General features: G+C 36.9%; 1 pseudogene; it reads left to right on the top strand.

Moving 5' to 3' along the window:
• Nucleotides 1-3,037: 3,037 nt before the first annotated feature.
• LOC130465530 (NAD(P)H-quinone oxidoreductase subunit 5, chloroplastic-like) lies at nucleotides 3,038-21,386 on the top strand (annotated as a pseudogene).
• The last annotated feature ends 2,480 nt before the right edge of the window (nucleotides 21,387-23,866 follow it).

The following is a 23,866-nucleotide window of genomic DNA, read 5'->3' as shown; positions in this document are numbered from 1 at the left end:
TATTTCCTTAAGTCTCCCACTTGTCCTTAGGGACAAGTGTGCATTTCCTAATTCCTTTGTCGCTCGATGCTTGCTCTTGAACATAAGGTAAGAGTTTTCATCCTTATTATGTCCGGAGGTGTTTCTCGGTTTCAGAGTTCAACTGACCAAATAAACAGATAATCATAGCCTATGATTCATCTGAGCACGGCCATGCATTTTACAGTTTCTAGCTCTCCGAGTGGCCTTTCACAACTTTCAGCATCTCATCCCGATTTATGGGAGGACAATCCAAATCTTGCGATCTTGAGATTAGACTTCGTTTGATAGGTGATTACCTGAGCGTTGCCTTTATAGCCTCATTTTACGGTGCGACGGTTGACAACGTCAAAGTAAGCAGTTTTCAAACAAGTAATCTCAAATCACTCAGGTATTGAGGATTAGTGTCTAATAATTTTAATGAAATTTACTTATGACAGATTTTCATCTCTTACAATAAAGTTTCATAGGTCTGTCCGATACTAGTCTTCCCAAAGTAAGTATCTATGCAAATGATTACGACATTGCCATGTCCACATAGTTCAAGAAACAGAACTACTAGTCATCTTGCATTCTAGTCGTCTAACGTTTTTTATGCGTCCATCTTTATAGAAAACTCCGACCAGGGACCATTTTCAACTTTTGACATTCAAGTTCACTTGATTGACATTTCTTAGTCACAGGACTGGTCCTGACAGTCTATCTTGAATATATCGTCAAATTGAAGGGACTCATCATTTAATACTAAACCAAGATTAAATGGAATATGAAAATACATTTCATATATGATAAATGTTCAACCCCAATGTTTTACAACCATGGGCCTCGAACCCATATTTAAAACAACTAATGGAATTCAAAGCTATGTTTGATTGCCAGTGCCACAATGTGAGTGTTGCTTCTCACTTGTTGCATAGGTTTAGTTATAATGCTTTTCCAATCTTAATATCCCTTTCATCGAATGTTTTTCGACATAGGATGATAAGATCTTTTGAGTTTGTTTATTATGTGATCTAGTCTTTCTTACTTAAATAGTGGTTCTACGCATTTTGCAATGAAGAACCATTAAGTCAACAGACATGTGATCTACCCAAGTTCAGTGAAGAACTCTTTAACATAAATAACCCTATTTTATTGCTTCTTAGGCAATAAGTACTTTTACTTCAACTGTGTAGGTTGCTAGTGATGCTTTGTTTGGTTTTACCTATCCAAGCAGTTCATAGATAAGTGGAAGACTTTCCATCTATATCTTAGAACATAGAAATTAATATTTAATTTCCCACGCAACAACTCATGGTCTTTAATCCATGTTGCCATTTCAAAACACGATGCATATAGCTCGTTCTTGCCAATGGTTAACTCCAAAGGAATCTTGCTTGATCCTTTGCCAGTGTTTATGCGTGTAGCATCAATTGTTTAGCATATATTTATTTCCTCGAATCAAGAACTATTCCTATGTACTTTTCAAGTGCCATAGGATTTTCTTGATCTCAATCTAGTTGATCTTTAATTAGACCAATAGAGACTGGTATATGTTCGTTATGCCTAAAGCCATACGATACATTTTGGCGATCCTCATATTATATCATACATGATAAATTCTTTTGCAGAATTATTCTCAATTGAATTCTATTCATGTAATTTTAGCTATCCAATTTCAGTAGATACTGAATCTAGCTAAATTCTTTGACATATAATATAGGTTAAGAATCTCACTTAGATCCTTTGATGTTTAACTTAGTAATTGCTTATACATAGTTCGAACATCCTTTACTTAGATTTATTAATATGGGTCGAATGTCTCCAATGGAGTATTTCGTGTTTGATTTAGTAAATGCCATTACTTAATCCAAAACAATATTATAAGATCTTTGTAAATTGATCTTAATACCCAGTATGTACTAAGTTTCGCCATGGTCCATCATTGATGAATAATTTCAAATCTAAGTCATTAGCATTTGAATGTTATTTCACAATAGAGAGATATGTGTGTGATACACATAGGACCAATTAAGTTTTACGTACTCCCACTAAACTTCTTATATATCTATAAGAATCATGTACATTTTATGAAACTAAAAACTTATTAGCTTCACTAAAATGCAATTCTAATTCCCAGTTGATGTGGCCTAAAAGAATGCCACCTAACTGCACTATCAAAACCCAGAAGAAAGAGCCCACAAGCTTGCCTACGGGCATTCTCCAAAATTGCACAGAGCCCAGGCCCAAACAATAAAGAGGTCTACATTGGGCCTAAACAAGCCTACAGAACCAAAAGCAGGACACGTGTCCCAATCTCGCGTAAACTCTCAATCATGCGGGACCAGTTCCCGAGTAACCCTAGCACTATAAATAGTGCAAATCCCTAGGTAAAAGGGCATTCAATTCTTGCCCAACCACAACAAACTTGTCTTTGCTCTGCCTTCTCTCTACAAATCACTTATCTCTCTAGCTTATACTTACTTAAGCATCGGAGGGAATATTCCTACGGGAATATTCTTGTTTTGCAGGTTGCCAGAAGTTCGTGCCAAGTCATACTTGATACCTCCGAGGAGCGCGTGCCACATCAGCACCGTAAAAGTTCCCACAACATTTGGCGCCGTCTGTGGGGAGGTACAGTGTCATGGCCGAACTACACCCTGACAGAGAGCATGCTAGTGAAGAAGAGAGACGGCACATTGAAGAAACGAATCGAATTGCAAACGCAGGGAACACACCAGGACGAATGCAAGCTGAGGTGGTGGTGGAAGAAGAACCAATAGCCGAGGCGTCTCCGCCAGGCGGCCATCTAAGCCCTAGCGTCCGAGACGTCGTGTTGGACGAGAATCTAGATTTGCCAGTATCGGTGGGCTCCCTACGCGAGATTTTAACAGGATTCCAACAGCAAATGAATCAGACCTTCCGACAACAGATGAGCACTACACTGCAAGATGAAATTCGGAAGAACATGTTGATCTACTGCGCTGAGAGGACGGCTCCGCAGAGGCCCCTCAATCTAGGCGTCAATCGGATAAGCAGAATGCCGCTCAGGTCCAACGTCTGGAGAGCTGGAGAAGGTTCTCGTCCACAAGCAAGCAGGGGAGTTAGCCCTGTGCCTGAGCACTCAGAATATGGCCGTGACCCGCCCACCTTCTTACCTCGAAGGGACCCGGTCCTACGACCATCACCTAGGGGAAGTCCCCCAGCCGTCCTGCGACCAGCTGCAAGGCGTCAAGAGCACTATGAGGCTGAATCTGAACTGTCAGACACCGGGTCCACCCCTGTGATGGAAGACCCGCCATTTTATCCCACTACACGTGGACCAACCCAGATGACGCCCCATAGGGTAAGCATGTGCCCCCGCCTACTATCAAGCCGCCGTGAGCCAACCTATCATATTCAGCAAGGGATCAACAACCTGACGTTAAGGCACATGAGTACCCCTTTTTCTGACGAGATTATGAACACCCCGAAGGAACCCAAAGTAAAAACCCCTACCATTGAAGCTTATGACGGGACCACTGATCCCGACATGCATCTTGTCGCATACCGCCACCACATGTACGTACAGGGAACCAATGAAGCCACCTGGTGCAAATACTTCCCAGCCACGCTTAAGGGAGTAGCGTCTAAATGGTTTGAACGGCTGCCTCCAGGATCAATTGCCTCTTTTAGCGAATTACAGACTTTGTTCTCTACAAGGTTCATGGCACACAAGGAAGAAAGGAAAACTAGTATGCATTTAGGACGGATCCAGCAAGGGAAGGACGAGTCCCTAAGAAGCTACGTGAAGCGTTTCAATCTAGAGGCGGGACAGATCCCAGACTTGCCCGATGGTGTCTCTTTTGATAACTTTATCAGGGGATTAAAGAAGGGCTCCTTCAAGTTTGACCTAGTTAAGAAGAGTGTAAGGACTATGGCAGAGGTCCTAGACGAGGCTGAAGCATTTATCCATGCAACGGAAATATGCAGCGCGTCAAGGGAAGGGAGGATTGGAGAAAAAACAGACTCCTCCGGGAAGAAGGATAAGGTGGACCGAAAACCTCCACGGGTAAATGGCACATGGGCTCTCTCTAAAGAGCATGATACCAACTTTCCGGGGCACAAGAGAGAACGGCCGCAAGAACGGGAATATTTCGAATACAACACGGACCTTCTCACCATACTAAAAGATGTAGGGGCAAAGTACGACCTTGATCGACCCTTCCCCATGAAGTCCCCTGCTGAGACTCGAGATCCCAAGTTATATTGCCAGTTCCATGAAGATATAGGACATGAAACCAAGAATTGTAGAAGCTTGAAGAGGGCTTTAGATGGTCTAGCCTCCAAAGGACATCTCAAGAACTACTTACGGAAGAATGCTCAAGGCTTTGGAAAAAACCAATACAAAAGGAACAAGTCCCCTGCCTCGCCAACTAAGGGACAACATAGCGACGGAGGATTTGTAGCCGTCATATCTGGAGGACCAGCCGCTGGAGGACCTACCATAAGAGGACAAAAGGATTATGCTCGCTGCTTAGGACAGGTGCTGCTCTCAGCCAAAGCGCCCATGGACCTATTCCCAAAGATTGAAATATGTGAATCAGACGGTGGACGGATAGCCACGCCGCACGATGATCCACTCGTGGTTGAATTCAAGATAGCTAACATGAGAGTTAAGCGCATACTAATAGACACGGGAAGCTCGTCCGACATAATGAGTCTAGAATGCCTCAATCGCCTAGCACACGATCCCAAAGCCATCGAAAGAATTCACTATCCCATCATTGGTTTTGGAGGGAGTATCATTCATCCTGTTGGCGTTATCACTCTACCGGTTCGAATTGGAGATAGGCAGAATGGGCGGAAAATCGAAGTAGACTTCTTAATCGTCAAAGACCTGACGGCATACAATGTCATCCTAGGACGACCCACCTTAAACAAGATCAAGGCTGTAGTCGTCACCCATCTGATGCTTCTGAAGTTCGTGTGCGATGATGGAGTCATAGGCACCATACATGGAGACCAACAACAGGCTAGGGATTGTTACCTGACGACCCTCAACCCAACAGCATGGAAGTAAGATCCTGCAGAAATTCGTGCCAAGTCATACTTGATACCTCCGAGGAGCGCGTGCCACATCAGCACCGTAAAAGTTCCCACAACATTTGGCGCCGTCTGTGGCGTTCCTCCCTATCAAGCAGCCTACCCCACAGTGACAAGGGGCATCCTCCTTGAGGGGAATATGATGTGGCCTAAAAGAATGCCACCTAACTGCACTATCAAAACCCAGAAGAAAGAGCCCACAAGCTTGCCTACGGGCATTCTCCAAAATTGCACAGAGCCCAGGCCCAAACAATAAAGAGGTCTACATTGGGCCTAAACAAGCCTACAGAACCAAAAGCAGGACACGTGTCCCAATCTCGCGTAAACTCTCAATCATGCGGGACCAGTTCCCGAGTAACCCTAGCACTATAAATAGTGCAAATCCCTAGGTAAAAGGGCATTCAATTCTTGCCCAACCACAACAAACTTGTCTTTGCTCTGCCTTCTCTCTACAAATCACTTATCTCTCTAGCTTATACTTACTTAAGCATCGGAGGGAATATTCCTACGGGAATATTCTTGTTTTGCAGGTTGCCAGAAGTTCGTGCCAAGTCATACTTGATACCTCCGAGGAGCGCGTGCCACATCAGCACCGTAAAAGTTCCCACAACACCAGTTGTTTGCTTAAATCTGTACTTAGATTTCACAAGCTAGCTTTCTTTTCAAGCATTATTTGGATCCACAAACCCTATGACATGCCATGTACATAGTTTCTTCCAACATTTGATTTGAGGAATACGTTTTGTCATCCAATTGTCATATGTACCAATATGCAATCATTGCTTGAATTATAGACTTGAGCATTACGATTATGCATGAGGTTTTAACACAATCCATGCCATGAATTTGCTTGTAACCTTTAGCAACTAATCTAGCTTTGTGTGTGAACAAAATTCCATGTTTGATGGTTTTTATCCTTAAAACCAATTTGCAACCAATAGGTGTTTAATCTATTCTTGCAAATCAACAAAATTTCAAATTTGTCATCAAAACATTAAGTATGTTTTATGGCCTTTAACCATCTAAAACATTTGAGTCTATATATGGCCTCTAACCATATTAGGGAATCTAGGTTTCGTTATAGCTTTCTTACAAGTCACAAACTCATTAATATACATGATAATAGTTTGAGTGTAAGTTGTAGGTTTCTTCACTATCTAATAGAAGAGTCTCATAGCTTCAGTGACCTGAACTCCATGTTTCTTCACTATCTAATAGAAGAATCTCATAGTTTCAGTGACTTGAACTCTATGCCTTACTTGGGTATAGAACATCAAACAATATAATATCAACAGGCACTTTGAGAGTCCTTTGAATATTCTGTTCTCCTTGAAGCACTTGTAAAGTCTTATAAGAGATGTCTATTCTTTAAAGCCACTTCTAAAGTCCTTAAATAATAAGTGTTCGGATTTTCTGAAGAACTTCGAAAAGCCTCCGGAATGTCCGTTTATGTTTGTTGTTCGCCTCGAATACTTTCGAGGTCTATTTTCTCCCACTTGTCATTTTGGAAACGAATCTTCAAAAGGACATTATTTCGAGCAAACAAACATTATGTTCTCAAAAATTTGTGGTAGAAACAATACCTTGTGTCTCATTTGAATAAATCACAATGAAACATATATCTTCACTTGGGCCTTAGTTTGTCGAATAATAAACACTAAGCTCCAACTGAGTTTAGCAACTCTTTATATATATATATATATATATATATATATATATATATATATATATATATATATATATATATATATATATATATATATATATATATATATATATATATATATATATATATATCGAAAAGATATTATGAAATTACTTTTCAATAGCTTTGACAAATTTGGTTTAGTTTGGTGGAAGTTGAGCATTTTGTTTTAGAAATTATAGGAAAAGCCTTTACGATTCATCATTGATCGAATCAAGTACTAATTGACTTCAACCATTCCAACTTAGATATACCATATCTTATGGAGCTAGATCGTGAAATTACAACACACAATTATAGATGATCATATTTGGTCTTAAAGTAATCATCGTCATGATCTAACCTAGATCTTTATGATTTCTTGCCAAGTGAATTTTATACTTCTGAATCTTTGAACTAGCCAAACAAATTCAAATTTATATCACTTTGAGTAAATAAATCCATATTAACTCAAATCCAGGTGAAATAATAAAGTCATAAAATCTTTCTTTAGCTCTGAACTCTATTGTCTAGGCGTTCTAACAATAGTTCATATCTTTTGTTACTTTCAACAAGTAATACTAGCTCGTCTTGAATGATCTAGAAATCAATCAACTTTCAAAATTCCATCAAAATAGAGCTTTTGAATGTTAACTTGTTGATATGGTCTAAGCAACAATGCCAAAGATTAGTGGAACTCAAATCAAGAGATTGATTTGAACCTAGTGAAGTTTTTATTGTTAAAGAGTTGTTTGTTTTAATCAAGCATATTGACTCAACCCGCAATTGACCATTTCATTCAAATAAACAAACAAACATTATTTTTGTTTTTCTTGAATGTGAGTCTTTCTGTGTTTGAAAACAGAAATTTAGGTATGCTGGTTATGGAACAAAATAGCCATTAAGTTCCAGCCTTGAAAGGACTTAAAACCAAACTAGATGACCCTACAACTAATGTAGCATTGCCATGCTTTATTTCCCACTTGTAGGTCATTAGTGTAGCCTAGCTTCCATCATTTGAGTTATTACCGAAGTAAGAACCTCAAGCGGTATATGATACCAAGGAAGTTAATTGCTAGGTTACTTTTTCTTTAAACATAAACTTGTAGGTAGAAACAGAATTGTAAGTTCCTTTCACTTGTTCCTTGTTTTCCTATTTCTTGTACCCTTTCTTATAGCCTTAAGAATTGAATTCTCTAGTGTTGACTTTTATACTTTGTTTAGACATGTCCAATGTCACTCCAACAAAGTTCTTACCATTTTAATTTATGTTGAATATTTTGTTTCAACTAGATGATCTTACCAGGAGCTTCTAAAGTTCTCTAAGCATCGATCTATTCGAATGTCTAGGGACTAGACTCATTCGAGAATTAAATAGACAAAGATGTTAGGTTGTTAACCATTGGTAAAGATGAGCGTTTAAACTCAATGCTTTATGATCTCAAAACTACATTGTATTTTGAATCCACAAGCACCAATCGGTTCGCCATTCAATTTTGATACTCGAAAACAACCATAAAAGTCGCTAAAAGAAACGTACATTTTAAATTGCTCATTTTCTCTCATTTCCGTGAATCGTTCTTGGATTCATTACCAATCGAGGAAATTTACTGTTACCTTTCTAAAAGGATTCATTGCAGTGCAAGATATTTAATTATAAACAATAATTAAAACATACATTGAAGCATGCAAAGTCTAAACATTTATCATGAGTAATAACTTGAAAATTAAAGCAATCATGCAATTTAAACAAGTCATTGGCATTTTATTCGAATTTATTGTTCCGGCAGGTGTGAATAAAATGATTCCAAGATCCTTAAATCATTGAAGAATTAAGCACATTATGTATTTAGACTTAATTCTAAAATATTTTAGGTAAGCAAAGCCTTTGCTAATAGTCTAGGAACTACTCTTGGTTGATAGGTACGTCTAAGAACTTATTAGGTAAACCTATCTCATTTGCCACGACATAAAATGACTCCTTACTTATATCGTTGATTTTCACCAAAACTAACATGTACTCACAATTATTTGTGTACCTTACCCCTTTAGAATCAATAAGTAACACCTCGCTATGGCGGAAAACTATTACTAAGATTGATGTAAAGGTTTATCCAAGTAAGTGTTATTTTGGCATGGCACCTTTTAACTCAATTTCAAAGTTTGGAACTTAAGGCTCTTACTATGTTGGTTAGATTTTAAGTGAACTAAAATCCTTAATCATGCAACATAATCAAGCCACAATCTCATGCATTATTAAGACATATTTAAAGCAATAAATAACTTAAAACATGCATAATATATAAATGTGATCTAGTATGGCCCGACTTCATCTTGAAGATTCAACTTCAAAGTCCGTCTTGAAAATGGATTGGAAACTCCGTCTTGAATATCACCATGGGAGGCGCCATTTTCTTCAAATAGGATCAGCTATAATTTAAAATAATTACAACTATTTGATGGTACGCAGACCATATTTAAATTGAAAAACTTTGGTGCATTAGACCAATATTACATTCAAATTAATGGTGTGCAGACCATATTTACTATCCTATTTGGGCCATACTAGTCACTTATCAATAACCTACAAAACAGTACATATAAAATATATACCATTCACCCATTCATTATCATGAATGGCCCACATAGCTGGTTAGTAGAACATATTATGCATCACATAAACATTTGCAGCAATTAATCAAGGTTTCCAATAATCTACCAATTATTCAGTCCTTATTAATTCTAATCAAGTTGTTTTAACCTTAAAGGAATGTAGACCTAATCATGAGTTTATGACTAAAAAGCTCCCACTTAAACCAATAAATTTACATGCTTTACTAACTTTAAACTTAAAAATGTATTTCCTAGTCTAACCGGAAACATACAAATTTAATTAAAATTTAAAGCTCATATAAATTTATAATTGAATCCATTTAATTTATTTTCAGTTCAATTAAATGAATTTAAATTAATTCAAGGTTTTAATTTTAGTAAAATAATTAGTATAAATTAAAATTTATAATAATTAGATTATTCAAAATTAAATTCCAAGAAAACAATTTAAATTACGAATTTTAAAATTAATTAAAATCGTTTCCGAACTGAAAAATCAAAATTAAAATTAATTAAGGCCGTGGGCTTGCGCCCATGCCTCGTCAAGTCCAACAAGCAACAAACCCCTTGTCACTCGATTGATCGTATCGCAAAGTCCAAGCAACAACGCACCAATGCAGCAGGCCCAGCGAGCCATGCTTGCGCGCAGCCCACTCGCCCACCGCACTGGCACGCTGCTGGGCAACGCTGCTGGACAGGCCAGCCAACGCTGCCCGCGTGCACGTTGTGCTGCGCTTGTCGCTGCCTTGGCGTGCTTGCTGGGCAAGGCAACGCACGTTGTGGCGCAGCATCCATCGCTGCCCACGCGTACTTGCCTTGCTCGCTGCACCGCTCGCACATCGCCCATCGCCCAACACGCGTAGCACACAGCCCCCAGGCAGCCATTGCCTTGTGCATTCCACGCTCGTTGCTCGCTGCATTCATACCGCATGGGCGACGAGCTCCCTTGCTCGTCGTCACATGCCCGCACTATACAACACCCCTTAAGGGTCACACGTAGCGTCCATTGCTTTGTGCGTGCAACTTTTATGAGCGAATTTCATAAAAATTAAAACTTTTTAATTCAAAATTAATGACAAATTAATAAAACGTATTAATTTCATAATTTTAGGGAGAAAAATTGAAAATTTATTAATCAATTAATTCCCGATTATCATGGATTCAAATCTAGGTCATAAAAATTTAAAATTTATCATAAATTAACAATTTTTATGGTGGTTTTTAATCATGGATACCTAATTAAATCGTTAATTAATTATGAAAATCAAATCAATTCTAAATTATTCGAATTTCAACAAATTAATTACAATTACAAATTAGGTTGTATATTTAACAACCTTAGGCATTCAAATTTGTTAAACATATACAGTAGGTCAATCAAAATTCAAGATTTAACAACAAGAATCGCAAATATTTAATTTAACATCTTAAAATTACAAACTTTTGCGTTCGAAAAACTAAAACCTCCGAAAAGTCATATAAACGAATATAAATCATGCGGAAAAACCATAAAAGCCAGGATTCCAAATTAATTGCTACATAACAATTAGCATAATTAGGATGCATACTCTTTGTAGCGTTCCCTCCCTAGCTGCGCCCGAACCGAACAAGAACAAGTCTTTAGGACTCCAAGTGTCGTCCCTCCGTAGAAAGTCCACAACACGTCCGGATCCGCCTTAAGATTGACTAACTAGAATCTCCCTTAAGGTACTATTATTTTCGGCAATATGGGCAAATAATGTGACTGAATTTTCTGCTCAAAATTCTCACCTTTAGAATACTTAAAAACTCGTTATAAATTATGAGCCTTGAACTCATATTTATAGGCCATGGAATAAGCAATCGAATCCTACTAAGATACGAATTAATTAAATTAGAATTCTAGCAGAACTCTTATTTAATTAATTTATCTTTTAGAATTAGGAATTTAATCATCAAACGAATCCTATACGTTTTAGGTTTCGTATGGAAGCACAAACTCTACACGAGCATGACCCGCAAGCGTGCAGGCCATGCCCGCGCACAGCCGACACGGCCGCTCGGCCCACGCGAGCTACAAGCCCACGCGAGCGCAGCAGCATTGCTCGCAACCCACTGCTCGCAGCTGTGCGCGCAGCCACGGCCTGCTGGGCCTGGCCTTGCGCTGGGCCTGGCGTGGCCTTGGCTGTTCGTGTGGCGCGCTGGCTTGCTGGACGCGGGCCTGGCTTCGTGCTGGGCCTTCGTCTAGCAAGCTCTTCCGATGCTAATTCGTATGACGCGCTTCCGATTAATTTTCCCGATTCCGGAATTCATTTCCGATACGAACAATATTTAACATTTCCGATTCCGGAATTAATTTCCGTCTCGAACAAATATTTAATATTTCCGTTTCCGGAATTATTTTCCGATTCCGATAATATTTCCGATTCTGACAATATTTCCGTTTCCGGCAATATTTCCGATTCCGGCAATATTTTCATTTCCGATAATATTTTCCGATACGTACCATGTTTTCGTTTCCGGCAAGATCTACAACTTGGATAATATTTATATTTCCGATACGATCCATATTTCCTTTTCCGGCAATATCATCGTTTCCGGAGTATTCATTTACTTGCCTTTGACGATCTCAGCTCCCACTGAAACCAAGATCCGTCGATTCCGAATATCCATAGATGGAGTATCTAATGCCATTAAATACTTGATCCGTTTACGTACTATTTGTGTGACCCTACAGGTTCAGTCAAGAGTAAGCTGTGGATCATAAATCCACTTGAACTGAAGCGGCCTCTAGCTAGGCATACAGTTCACTTGATCTCACTGAATTATTAACTTGTATAATTAATACTAAAACACATTTATTAGACTTATCATTAAATGCATACTTGGACCAAGGGAATTATTTCCTTCATATTTAGCTGGTGTGACTGATTTAGTAGTTGGTGATGTTATTACCAAATTGGGTATTCCTAGAGGTACTTTCCTATTTAAGTATATATGAGTGCCTCTCACCACTAGGAAGTTGAGCTTCACTGACTGCAAACCCCTTAATGAAAAAGTTGTAGCAAAAGTGCCAGATTTTCTTAATGCCCAAAAAAAGTAATGAAGGAGATTCAAAGAATTGTCAGATACTTTTTGTGGACTTGCTTTGAGTGTGGTTCAAGGAAAGCTCCTATTGCTTGGGAACATATGTGTTCGTCTAAGAGTTGTGGGGCGTGGAATCTGATAGATTTAATCACTTGGAATAAAACTGCTGTCACAAAGCACTACTAGGCTTTATCAATGAAAGAAGATAAATTGTGGGTGACACATACTGTATCAAGAATAGTGTTTTCTAGTCCATGCCAGTTACTAATGGGCTATCTTGATCCCTAAGGAAAATCTGGCAACCAAGAGAAGTGTTGACCCAGGCTGGAGATGTTCAGAAGTCTATAGTTGTTGGTAAGTTTAAAATTCAGAGAATGTATAATCACATGAGGCAATAAAGTGATCATGTTTGCTGTAAGAGAATCATTTGCAACAGTAAAGCTAGTCCAAAGAGCACAAAAGTTACCTGGCTTGCTATACATAACATGCTTACAACTAAGGATAGAATGCTCAGATGGAACATGATTAGTGATGGTGTTTGTAGTCTGTGTCAAGGGTGTGATTAATATCTTCCTCACTTATTCTCTGAGTGCAGTTACTCAACAGATATATGAAATCAAGTACTGCAGAGTAGTGGAGTTCACGAACAATTGGTACATGGAATGAAGAAGTGCAATGGCTCAGAAGATGAGTAGAAGCAGTAAGAGTAAAGTCACCACCTATAATAGGATGTTCATTGAGACAGTGTATGTAATTTGGTTACAGAGAAATGCTAAAATTTTCTCTAATCAGATGGAGCCTAGCCAGACTGTAGTTAGAAGAATTATTTTTAAGGTAGCTTGTAGAAGCTAAGTGTTTTCCCTTGTAAGGGTAGCTTTGGTGTATTGTTGTTTCTGGTGTACTATAGGCCAGCTGTAAAACTTGCTTTGGTGATTAATAAAAGTTTTATTATTTGCCAAAAAAATCATCTAATATGCAATTTCGTCCGTATTCATATTACTCCCTCCGTATTTATTTTAGGTATATACTTGCCTTTTTCGTCCAAATTTATTTAAGAGATACACTTGCCATTTTTAGTAACTCATCAACCCCACCATCTAATTAAATAATCTATCTAATATATTCTATGTCCCACCACCTTATTAAACAAATAATTGGAGAACTACACCCACCCCCTAAAATGACATGGTCCCCACTTGTTTTACCTATTAAAATATCAACCCAACCCCACTTGTTTTATTACTTTATTTCATTCAATTCTTTTTCTTAATACTCGTGTCCGGCCAAGTGTATCCCTTAAATAAATACGGAGGAAATATATACTTTAAATGCTTAATATACTAATTTGATCAAAATATTGGATACGTTTAATATACTAAGCTAATTTGACCAAAATATTGAGTTTTCTTTATTAGTATACTCAGTTTAAATAAAATATTACCCCAAAAAGTTACTTTTGGCAAATGTTATGTGGTGTATCTATTATTTCCATAATCTATAATCAATATTGATTCTTTCATACATAAATAGATATAAAAAATGGATAATGAATTTTCTGAAAAATATAGTAGAAATAATTTCTTAGGAAAATTATTTTTGGCGGGAAATTTTTTCACTATGAATGACATATGTCATTCTTGATGTTTGTTTTTTTTGTAGAAATATATAGAATACAAAAATATTGTTCATTGACATAATCTATAAAATAATATTGTTGATTCTATACATAAACAGATGGAAAATGAATTTTAAAAAAAAGTAAAAAATAAATAAATAAAGTAGATGTATTTCTTAGGGGGGGAAATCGGCAGAAAATTGATACCAAAAAATGACATATGTCATTCCTGATATCTGTTTTAGTAGAAAACTAGTATAGTACCCGTGTGATGACTAAATGTAAATTTATATGAAATATATCTATCGTAATCATCAAGTAGAGCTTATAGATGTTCTCCAAATTAAAATTAATGATGAATAAAGTTGTTATTTCTCATTCAACGTCGTGTTATTTATTAAAATAAATATGGGTACATAAATAAAATTATTTTGATTCTCATTCACCAATTTTGTCAAGCATAAAATTATCTCATCCACCCTTCACTTCGATATTAATAACCACTTAACACTTGCACATTTTCCCCATCAACCTCACTACCCTGATCATTTAATACCTACCTACACCATTTATGTGTTGGGTTATGAATAATATAAACAATATAATTCATGCAGAAAAACCATAAAGCCAGGAATCCAAATTAATTGCCACATAGTCAATTAGCATAATTAGTATACATACAATGTGATGCGTGCTTTCCCTAGCTGCTCCCGAACCGAACAAGAACAAGTATAGAACTCCAAATGTCGCCCCTACGTAGATAGTTCACAGGACGTTCGGATCGCCTTAGATTCAACCAACTAGAATATTCTCTAAGGTTTTATGTGCACTCGGAAAACTCACAATAGTGATAGGCAACTATTAAATTCTCTCTTGAGTTTAATGTGTTAGAATAGTATATTGAATTGCATTATAAATTGTGATCATGAACCACATATTTATAGGGTGGAAATAAAGGAGTTTCAATCCTACTAGGAATCGATTAACTAAATCCATTAGCATTCTAGTTAATTAATAACATTAGAATTTAGGGACAATCAAACACTAAGTATTTCAGATTTACCCTAAACATCTAATTTTAGTAGATTTAGGAAAACACAAGATTACTTGACTCGCAAGTAACCGGCCGACCAAGGGCTTGCACGTGTGGCCTTGAGCCCACGTTGCTTGGCGTCCAGCAATCAGCCCGCGGCCCACGGATGGGCGCTGCTGCCATGATCGGCCCATGCGCGCTGGGCGTAGCAGCAACACGCGGCCCATACGATGTGAGCTGCTGCCTTTGCTCGGCCCATGCCTTGCTGCTCCGCGCGAGATTGCTTGGCGCTGGGCCTGGCGCTTGCGCTGGGTCTTGCGTCTCGCAAGTTTTCGATTCGTTTTTCGATTCCGGAATTTATTTCCGATTCGAACAAATATTTACGTTTCCGTTAATATTTCCGATTCTGGAATTTATTTCCGATACGAACAAATATTTATGTTTCCGTTAATAATTCCGATTCCGGAATTTATTTCCTTTTCCGACAATATTTTCGATTCCGGTAATATTTCCGTTTCCGGTGATATTTCCGTTTCCGGCAATATTTCCGATTCCGGCAATATTTTCATTTCCGATAATATTTTCCGATACGAACCATGTTTCCGTTTCCGTCAACATCTATGACTTGGATAATATTTATATTTCCTTCATGATCCATGTTTCCGTTCCGGCAATATCATCATTTCCTGAGCATTCTATATTTTGCCTTTTGACGATGTCAGCTCCCACTGGAATCGAGATCCGTCGTTTCCGAATGTTCATAAATGGAGTATTTAATGAATAATAAATTCACTTAAATACTTGATCCGTTCACGTACTATTTGTGTGACCCTACGGGAGCAGTCAAGAGTAAATTGTGGATTATTATCATTAATTCCACTTGAACTGAAGCGGCCTCTAGCTAGGCATTCAGCTCACGTGATCTCACTGAATTTATTAACTTGTTTAATTAATACTGAACCGCATTTATTAGACTTAGCATTGAATGCATACTTGGACCAAGTGCATTATTTCCTTCATTATGTTACTTTATTCATTTAGAGATAACTTTAAAGCAGGGTGGGGCATGCACAACCGTACCCGCCTACAATTCTCATCCTCATCCCCGCCCGTCCACGATAGGAATGATACTCACCCCTCCCAATAGATACAAGATAAAATTCATCCTCGGTTCATCACCATCAAACTTACCACAATATGAATGGTATCCACATCAGCCTCTAACTTACCCCTAGACTCAACTTTTTTTTGGCAAGAGGGTTTGGATTTTAAAACATTATTCTTTGAGAATTTGTTTGTCTAATTAGAATAATTGTGTAAATGAATAAAACATTATAATATGTACTCCAAAGTTAGTAGTAGTTTTTCTTCTTCTATATATTCATAATCAATTATATGTTGGATGAGCGACGCAGCGAGTCCAGTCTAATCCGTAACGGCCCCGTCAACCCGCAACATATATATTTTTTAACCCCATCACCCACCAAACCTCCCTCCATCCCCACCAACTTAGTGAATATTTTTTGGGAATTAGTGGGAATGTGTTCCTATCTATTAATAGTTTTTGGTTTACACGACCTATTGTCGCAAATGCTTGTCAAAAAGCGTTTGTGACTAATCGTGTAGGAGATTTTGGCTTATTATTAGGAATTTTAGGTTTTTATTGGATAACAGGTAGTTTCGAGTTTCGGGATTTGTTTGAAATATTCAATAATTTAATTAAGAATAACGAGATCAATTCCTTATTTTGTATTTTATGTGCTTTCTTGTTATTTGCCGGTGCAGTTGCTAAATCAGCTCAATTTCCCCTTCATGTATGGTTACCTGATGCTATGGAGGGGCCTACTCCTATTTCAGCTCTCATCCATGTTGCTACCATGGTAGCGGCGGAGATTTTTCTAGTTGCTCGTCTCCTGCCCCTTTTTGTAGTTATACCTTACATAATGTATGTAATATCTTTTATAGGTATAATAACAGTACTATTAGGAGCGACCTTAGCTCTTGCTCAAAAAGACATTAAGAGGAGTTTAGCTTATTCTACAATGTCTCAATTGGGTTATATGATGTTAGCTCTAGGTATGGGTTCTTATCGAACGACTTTATTTCATTTAATTACTCATGCTTATTCAAAAGCATTATTGTTTTTACCATCTGGATCTCTTATTCATTCAATGGAAACTATTGTTGGATATTTTCCGGATAAAAGTCAGAATATGGTTCTTATGGGGGGGGGGGGGGGTTAACAAAACATGTACCAATTACAAAAACTTCTTTTTTAATAGGTACACTTTCTCTTTGTGGTATTCCGCCTCTTGCTTGTTTTTCACTAGTGGAAAAAACCCCTGTTGTAGCCCCCTTGTTGAGGGGGGCATACATAAGCGCGCCTCAATAGCTACTTAGTCAACGCGGGTCAAATATTTTACTATTCTGTTGAGGCGGGCTTTTTTAGTGTTCGCTTCTACAGAAGCTGTTGAAGGGGGCTTTCCTTGCCCGCCTCAATAGATAGAAGCTGTTGAAGGGGGCTTTTAATTGCCCGCCTCAATAGGGTCTATCTGTTGAAGGGGGCTTTTAATTGCCCGCCTCAATAGGCTACATTAAATTTTAAAAAAATAAAACCACCGCCAAACGTACAGATCGATAAGCTTCTCTTCTCTTCACATCTCTTCTCTTCACCGCGCGACTCCACCACCACCATAACCACCACCACCACCTTCCTCACCGCGCGGCTCCACCACCACCATCTGAAGGAGAGTTTCCCCACCGTCGTCTTCCCTATCTCGGTTGACTCTGTTTCACACAGTGCCGCAATATATCAAGGTTAGGTTATAATTGATTCTTGTTTTGCTTGGTCTTAAAATTCAGTTTCTCTTCAATTAGTTGAGCATAATGAGTTGATTATGCAGAGAATTTAGGCTAATGTTTCAATATTGGATGAATTTACAAATTAGGGTTTGATATTTGTGGTTTTTCTAGTTCAGTTACAAAATAGATGTTAGGTTAAATTTTTCTAGTTCAGTTACAAAATAGAAGTTAGTGATATGGGTTTTGTGTCTAAATGATGAAGGTCTCTTTTATGGTGATGGTTTATGTAAGCTATGTGAGTAGCTCGATCCAAAGTATGCAGATGAAATGAAGTGTTTGAACTTTTAAGTGGAGCGAATCGATATGAATCTGTTGAAAATATGTCTGCATAAAATATACTCATGTGTTCATTGTAATATTGATAGTTTATTAATGATGTAAACTAATCGTTGATATTGGATTGTAGCTTTATAGGCTCTAAAATTACCATAGCTTGATGTATTCACTATAGTATATTGTGATGTTTTTTGTACACGCTTATCTACAATATTCTGATGTATGACAGTGGAGACTGTTGTTGCTGCTGCTTTGATTTTCAAGTTCTTTTAGTTCCATTTTTATTATGCTACAATATTGCTCTTGCTATTGTTGAGTTCCTATTCTGGGGTTTTGTGAGATCGGAAACTGTCCATAGACAGCTGCCTGTGGGGCTTTGACAGGTTCAACAAGGACTAAAATAGGTGCAACAATAAACTTTGTCACCTTCTACTTGGTTGCATTGCCTGTACTAGTTGTTATGGCATTTTCGGTCAAGGTTGGATTTATCGGTCTGTGGTTTGGGCTCGCAGCAGCTCAACCAGCTGGTGTACCTGATGCAACCAGCTGGTGTACCTGATATAGCCTGCTACAGTATCTGATAATAACGCAGATTGTAAACACTTCTTTATTGCAAGTATTATGTTAACGGTGTGAAAAAAACTAGTCTGCCCCCCTAGAGATTTTTTTAGTCTTTTTTTGTTTCTTGGTTAAAAATTTAATCAAGCCAGGTCGTCGAGCACCTGTCAAAATTTGAAAATGTATGCACAGTCCGCAGCAAACCTCCGTGCCTCTTCCTTTGCCGAGGACCAGTCTCATATTAACTAGTTCTACTTACAAGGCTTTTGACTATGGCTGAGTATGAGTAGTGCCAGGTGCTTGTAGCTTAACTCTTGCATAGTTGCATGCATAGGGGCTCATTCAGTTATCCATCCTGTTGCATGGAAACAAACTGTGGTTTGATATTTAACTTAAGAAAGGACTTTAATAACCAAATTAGGAGATTCTATAGCTATGTTATTTTATGTGGAGATTTTTCCTTTCTGTTACTTTTCAACTAAATCTAATAGCATTTGCTTACTTCTAATTTTCAAGGGAGATGAAGCATCATTGCAAAAAGCGCTGCATTTGGTGTACAACCTCAATCAGGACTGTGTAGATGTTCTGTTTTATGCTTCTTGGTGCCAGTTCTCGAGGAACTTCAGACCAAGCTATTCAACCCTGTCTTCCTTATATCCATCTATTCCTCATTTTGCAATAGAAGAATCAGCCATCAGACCAAGGTTTGGACTTAAAACCAAATCTTAGTTTTTTTTAACTCACCAGTTCTACGCACTGATCTGCACAGCTCAGATCAGAACTGTGCAGATCAATGCACAGAACTGATCAGAACTGACCAGTTCTGTGCACTGATCTGCACAGTTCTGATCTGAGCTGTGCAGATCAATGCACAGAACTGATCAGAACTGACCAGTTTTGTGCACTGATCTGCACAGTTTTGATCTGAGCTGTGCAGATCAGTGCACAGAACGGATCAGAACTGACCAGTTCTGTGCACTGATCTGCACAGTTCTGATCTGAGCTGTGCAGATCAGTGCACAGAACTGATCAGAACTGACCAGTTCTGTGCACTGATCTGCACAGTTCTGATCTGAGCTGTGCAGATCAGTGCACATAACTGCACAGTTCTGATCAGTTTTGTCCACTGATCTGCACAGTTCTGATCTGGGCAGTGCAGATCAGTGCACAGAACAGAACTGATCAGTGCACTGAGAAGCTAAAACAGTACTTCATGCATGTAAATTACACCTTCAAACATGTAAATTACACCATACTGTAAGCAAAGTATCAAATTGTAAACAAAGTCATCTTCAAAACGGTTTTTATGTACTTATCCATCATCAACCACCAGAAAGCAAACATCAGAAACTAAGCTAGTATAGTTCGTGTGTCAAAGATGAAATTCTTAATGATAGTTGGGTGTATTCGCCGATTTTCGCAATAATCGCTTATTTCACAGCCGGATTAACCGCATTTTATATGTTTAGAATCTATTTACTTACATTTGAAGGGCATTTAAACCTTTTTTGTAAAAATTACAGTGGAAAAAAAAGTAGTTCTTTTTATTCAATATCTTTATGGGGCAAAAAAGAATTGAAAACGATTAATCAAAAAATTTCTTTATTAAACTTTTTAACAATGAATAATAAAGAAAGGGCTTCTTTTTTTCGAAAAAACAATATGAAATAAATGTAAAGTTAACAAAATTGCTGCGATCTTTTATTACTATTACTTATTTTGAAAATAAGAATATTTCTTTATATCCTTATGAATCGGACAACACTATGTTATTTCCTCTGATTATATTGATCATGTTTACTTTATTCGTTGGATTCATAGGAATCCCATTTAATCAAGAAGGAATGGATTTGGATATATTAACTAAATGGTTAACTCCATCTATAAATCTTTTACATTCCAATTTAGAAAATTTTGTGGATTGGTATGAATTTGTGATAAATGCAATTTTTTCAATTAGTATAGCTTTTTTTGGAATATTTATAGCCTTCTTTTTTTATAAACCTATTTATTCATCCTTAAAAAAATTTGACTTAATTAATTCATTTGATAAAAGGGGTCAAAAGCGGATTTTTGGGGACAATATAATAACTATTATATACAATTGGTCTGCTAACCGTGGTTATATAGATGATTTTTATTCAACATTCTTAATTAAGGGTATAAGAAGTTTGTCTGAACTAGTTTCTTTTTTTGATAGACGAATAATTGATGGAATTCCTAATGGTTTTGGTGTTACAAGTTTTTTTGTAGGTGAAGGTATCAAATATTTAGGAGGTGGCCGAATCTCTTCGTATCTTTTTTGGTATTTATTATATGTATCCATTTTTTTATTCATTTTTACTTTTAATCTAGTTATTTTATCAAGTACATCTATATAAAAAAGTCCTTTGTCTAGAACTGTAATTCTATTAGCAAATTCATTGCTTAAGCTGTTTTTTTTTTGTTCATTCGTATAAATCCAATAATTGTATAGTTCATCATCATATAAGAATTTTTCTGTTGTAGCCAAAGAAATCTTTCTTTGTATCATTTCCCAGAAAATTGATAAACTAGGTGGATATGTAAAAGAAATTCTTTGTTTTCCATCATTTTGACATGTATAAAAAAAATATTGTGACATTTCATTTCTTACCGCATTTTCAAACCGATTGTTTTTTATATATCGCATTGGACGATTCCAACGTTTATAGTCGAAAAGAAGAAAAATAAGGGGTTTTTGAAACCAGAATAGGATTTTCTTTTCTTTTTTAAGTATTTCTAACTTCGAAATATCTTGATTCCCAGAATAAGAAGTTGGGCTATTTTTATAGCATGCTTCTTTTAAGTGGAATTCATCCTCTGTTTTGTCCTTTCCATTCACTCGGATCTTTTCTGTTTCATCGATTTTGTCCGGATCCTCCTTTTCTTCCGAAAAAAGGGAAGGAGAAGGATCTTCTTCGGTGAATCCCTCTTCTTCCTGTTTAGTCTCCTTTGTTTCGGAAGTTTTTTCTATTTCTAAATTTGTTTCTTCCTCAATTTCGTTCGTTTCTAGCATTTGTTTCAGTTTGTTAGTAAAAATAGGTGACGGCATTCTGCCTAAATAGTAGACACAGGTAATAAAGAAGAGAATACTAAAGATTCAAGCCATAGAATTTCTCAATTCTGACACAAGGTACTTATTAGATCTAATAGAATTATTTTGCTGTATCCAGACTAATACCAATCCAACCCATTTCATGAATAAAATGTGACCAATTAACCAACCAACAAAACTACTTGTTACAAATAACATCTTGTTGTTGCATCGAAACATATAAATGTTCACTAATCTGGCTAACATTGAACTTGGTAAAATGAAATAGTTGAATAATTGAAAAATGAGATTATTCAGGAATACACATTGAATGCATCCTTATACTCGATAAATTAGCATGCACATCCGTACCTGCCTACAAATCTCATCCTTATCCCCTCTATCTAGGAAAGGCAATGGAACGGAGTCGGGTCGGATGCAGTAAACTCAAAATCCGATCCATTTACAATCCAGACCCCAAAATTACATCTGAATCCGACTCCGAAACTTAGAAATCCGACTCCGATCTATTTACCCTTACGGGAGTTCTGGATCCAATCAGATCCGACGGACCTCCGAAAGAGTCTGAATCCTCCGATCCAACTGCATCTGAACTCATTTGCAAGAATCTAATGATTTTCTACTTAACACACTCTAATAAATTAAAAAATTACAAATATACCCGTTTAATTTATATATATTAGATTAATTTGGGAACTTCCCTAGAAAAAACAAACTATATATGAAAAATAATACTAATTGAAATAATTTCGAGCCTGATTCGGACTCGGTCGGATTCGGACTCCTGTCGTATTCGGGTCGGAGTCTGCACAAAGTCCAAATCCGACCAACCTCCTGTTTGGATTCATATGTTTTTAATCAGATTTGGATTTGAACTTTTTTTAATCAGATTCAGATCGGTTTGGAATCGGTTCGGATTCGGATGTGATTGCCATCCCTACCTCCATCCACGATGGGAAGATACTCACTTCTCCCAATCCCCGTTTCGAGAGGTACAAAATAAAATGCATCCCCTCTTCATCACCCCCTCCCATGTATCCACACCCGACTCAAACCCACCCTAGGCTCAACTCTTTTTTTTTGTAAGACATTTTTGGATTTTAAAACTATATGCTACAGTCTTTTGACAATTTGTTTGTCTGGTTAAAATAGTTAAATAAATAATTACAGTATGTAAGTTTGTAAAATTTGTTTACATTCATAATCAACGTAGTTGCACTTTTAATAATTGTAAGTTATGCATATTATATTTGGTAAAAAGAAATGAACCATTTGATTCACAATTCTTAACCCTATAGTTGAGAATATGTATACTATTTTCTTGAGATTATAGGGCTGTAAAATATTGGATGTTGTAATTTTTTTTTATATTTAATTATTTATATTAAAAGAAAGGGGAATCAATGAGTGACATTTTTCCATCACCACATTGATTTTCTCTATTTTAGTAGAATATATAGATTAATTACTTTGATATTCTTGCATTTAGAAAGGGAAAATATCCACGTTTTATACAAAAACAGTAGAATATGCTTTCTTACCATATATTCTAACTTCATGATGGCTATGTATAAACGCAAATTTACTAATTTTATTTTATTTTTTATCCAAAAGTTGCGCTATTCTTTTTTAAAGTTTAATCTATACTAATATATTAAAAGGCGTTGTGGAAAATGTATATGTGTCACGTAGTACTCTCCTCACGCCACATCATCCACTTAACATGTAGTATGTAATGGCAACCAAAAATCAATACAATGAGTTTCGAACACCAGACCTCCAATTTGGAGGATAATTCTCATTACCATCTTAACCAACCACCAATTGTGGTTTATCTCTTCACATTAATTTATAAATAAATGTTCACATGAAATCTAAACCAAATAAATTTTTATGTGACTTTTTAATTTCTATATATGGACTATTTTGAAAAGGAAAAAAATTAAACGTTATGACAACCTGTAATACCCCGAAATTTTAAACTCGATTTATTAAAATTAA

Source organism: Spinacia oleracea, chromosome 1 (assembly GCF_020520425.1).
Source record: "Spinacia oleracea cultivar Varoflay chromosome 1, BTI_SOV_V1, whole genome shotgun sequence".
NCBI classification, from domain to species: domain Eukaryota; kingdom Viridiplantae; phylum Streptophyta; class Magnoliopsida; order Caryophyllales; family Amaranthaceae; genus Spinacia; species Spinacia oleracea.
Note: the sequence above shows the minus strand (reverse complement) of the source record. Positions and strands in the feature narration are given on the sequence as shown.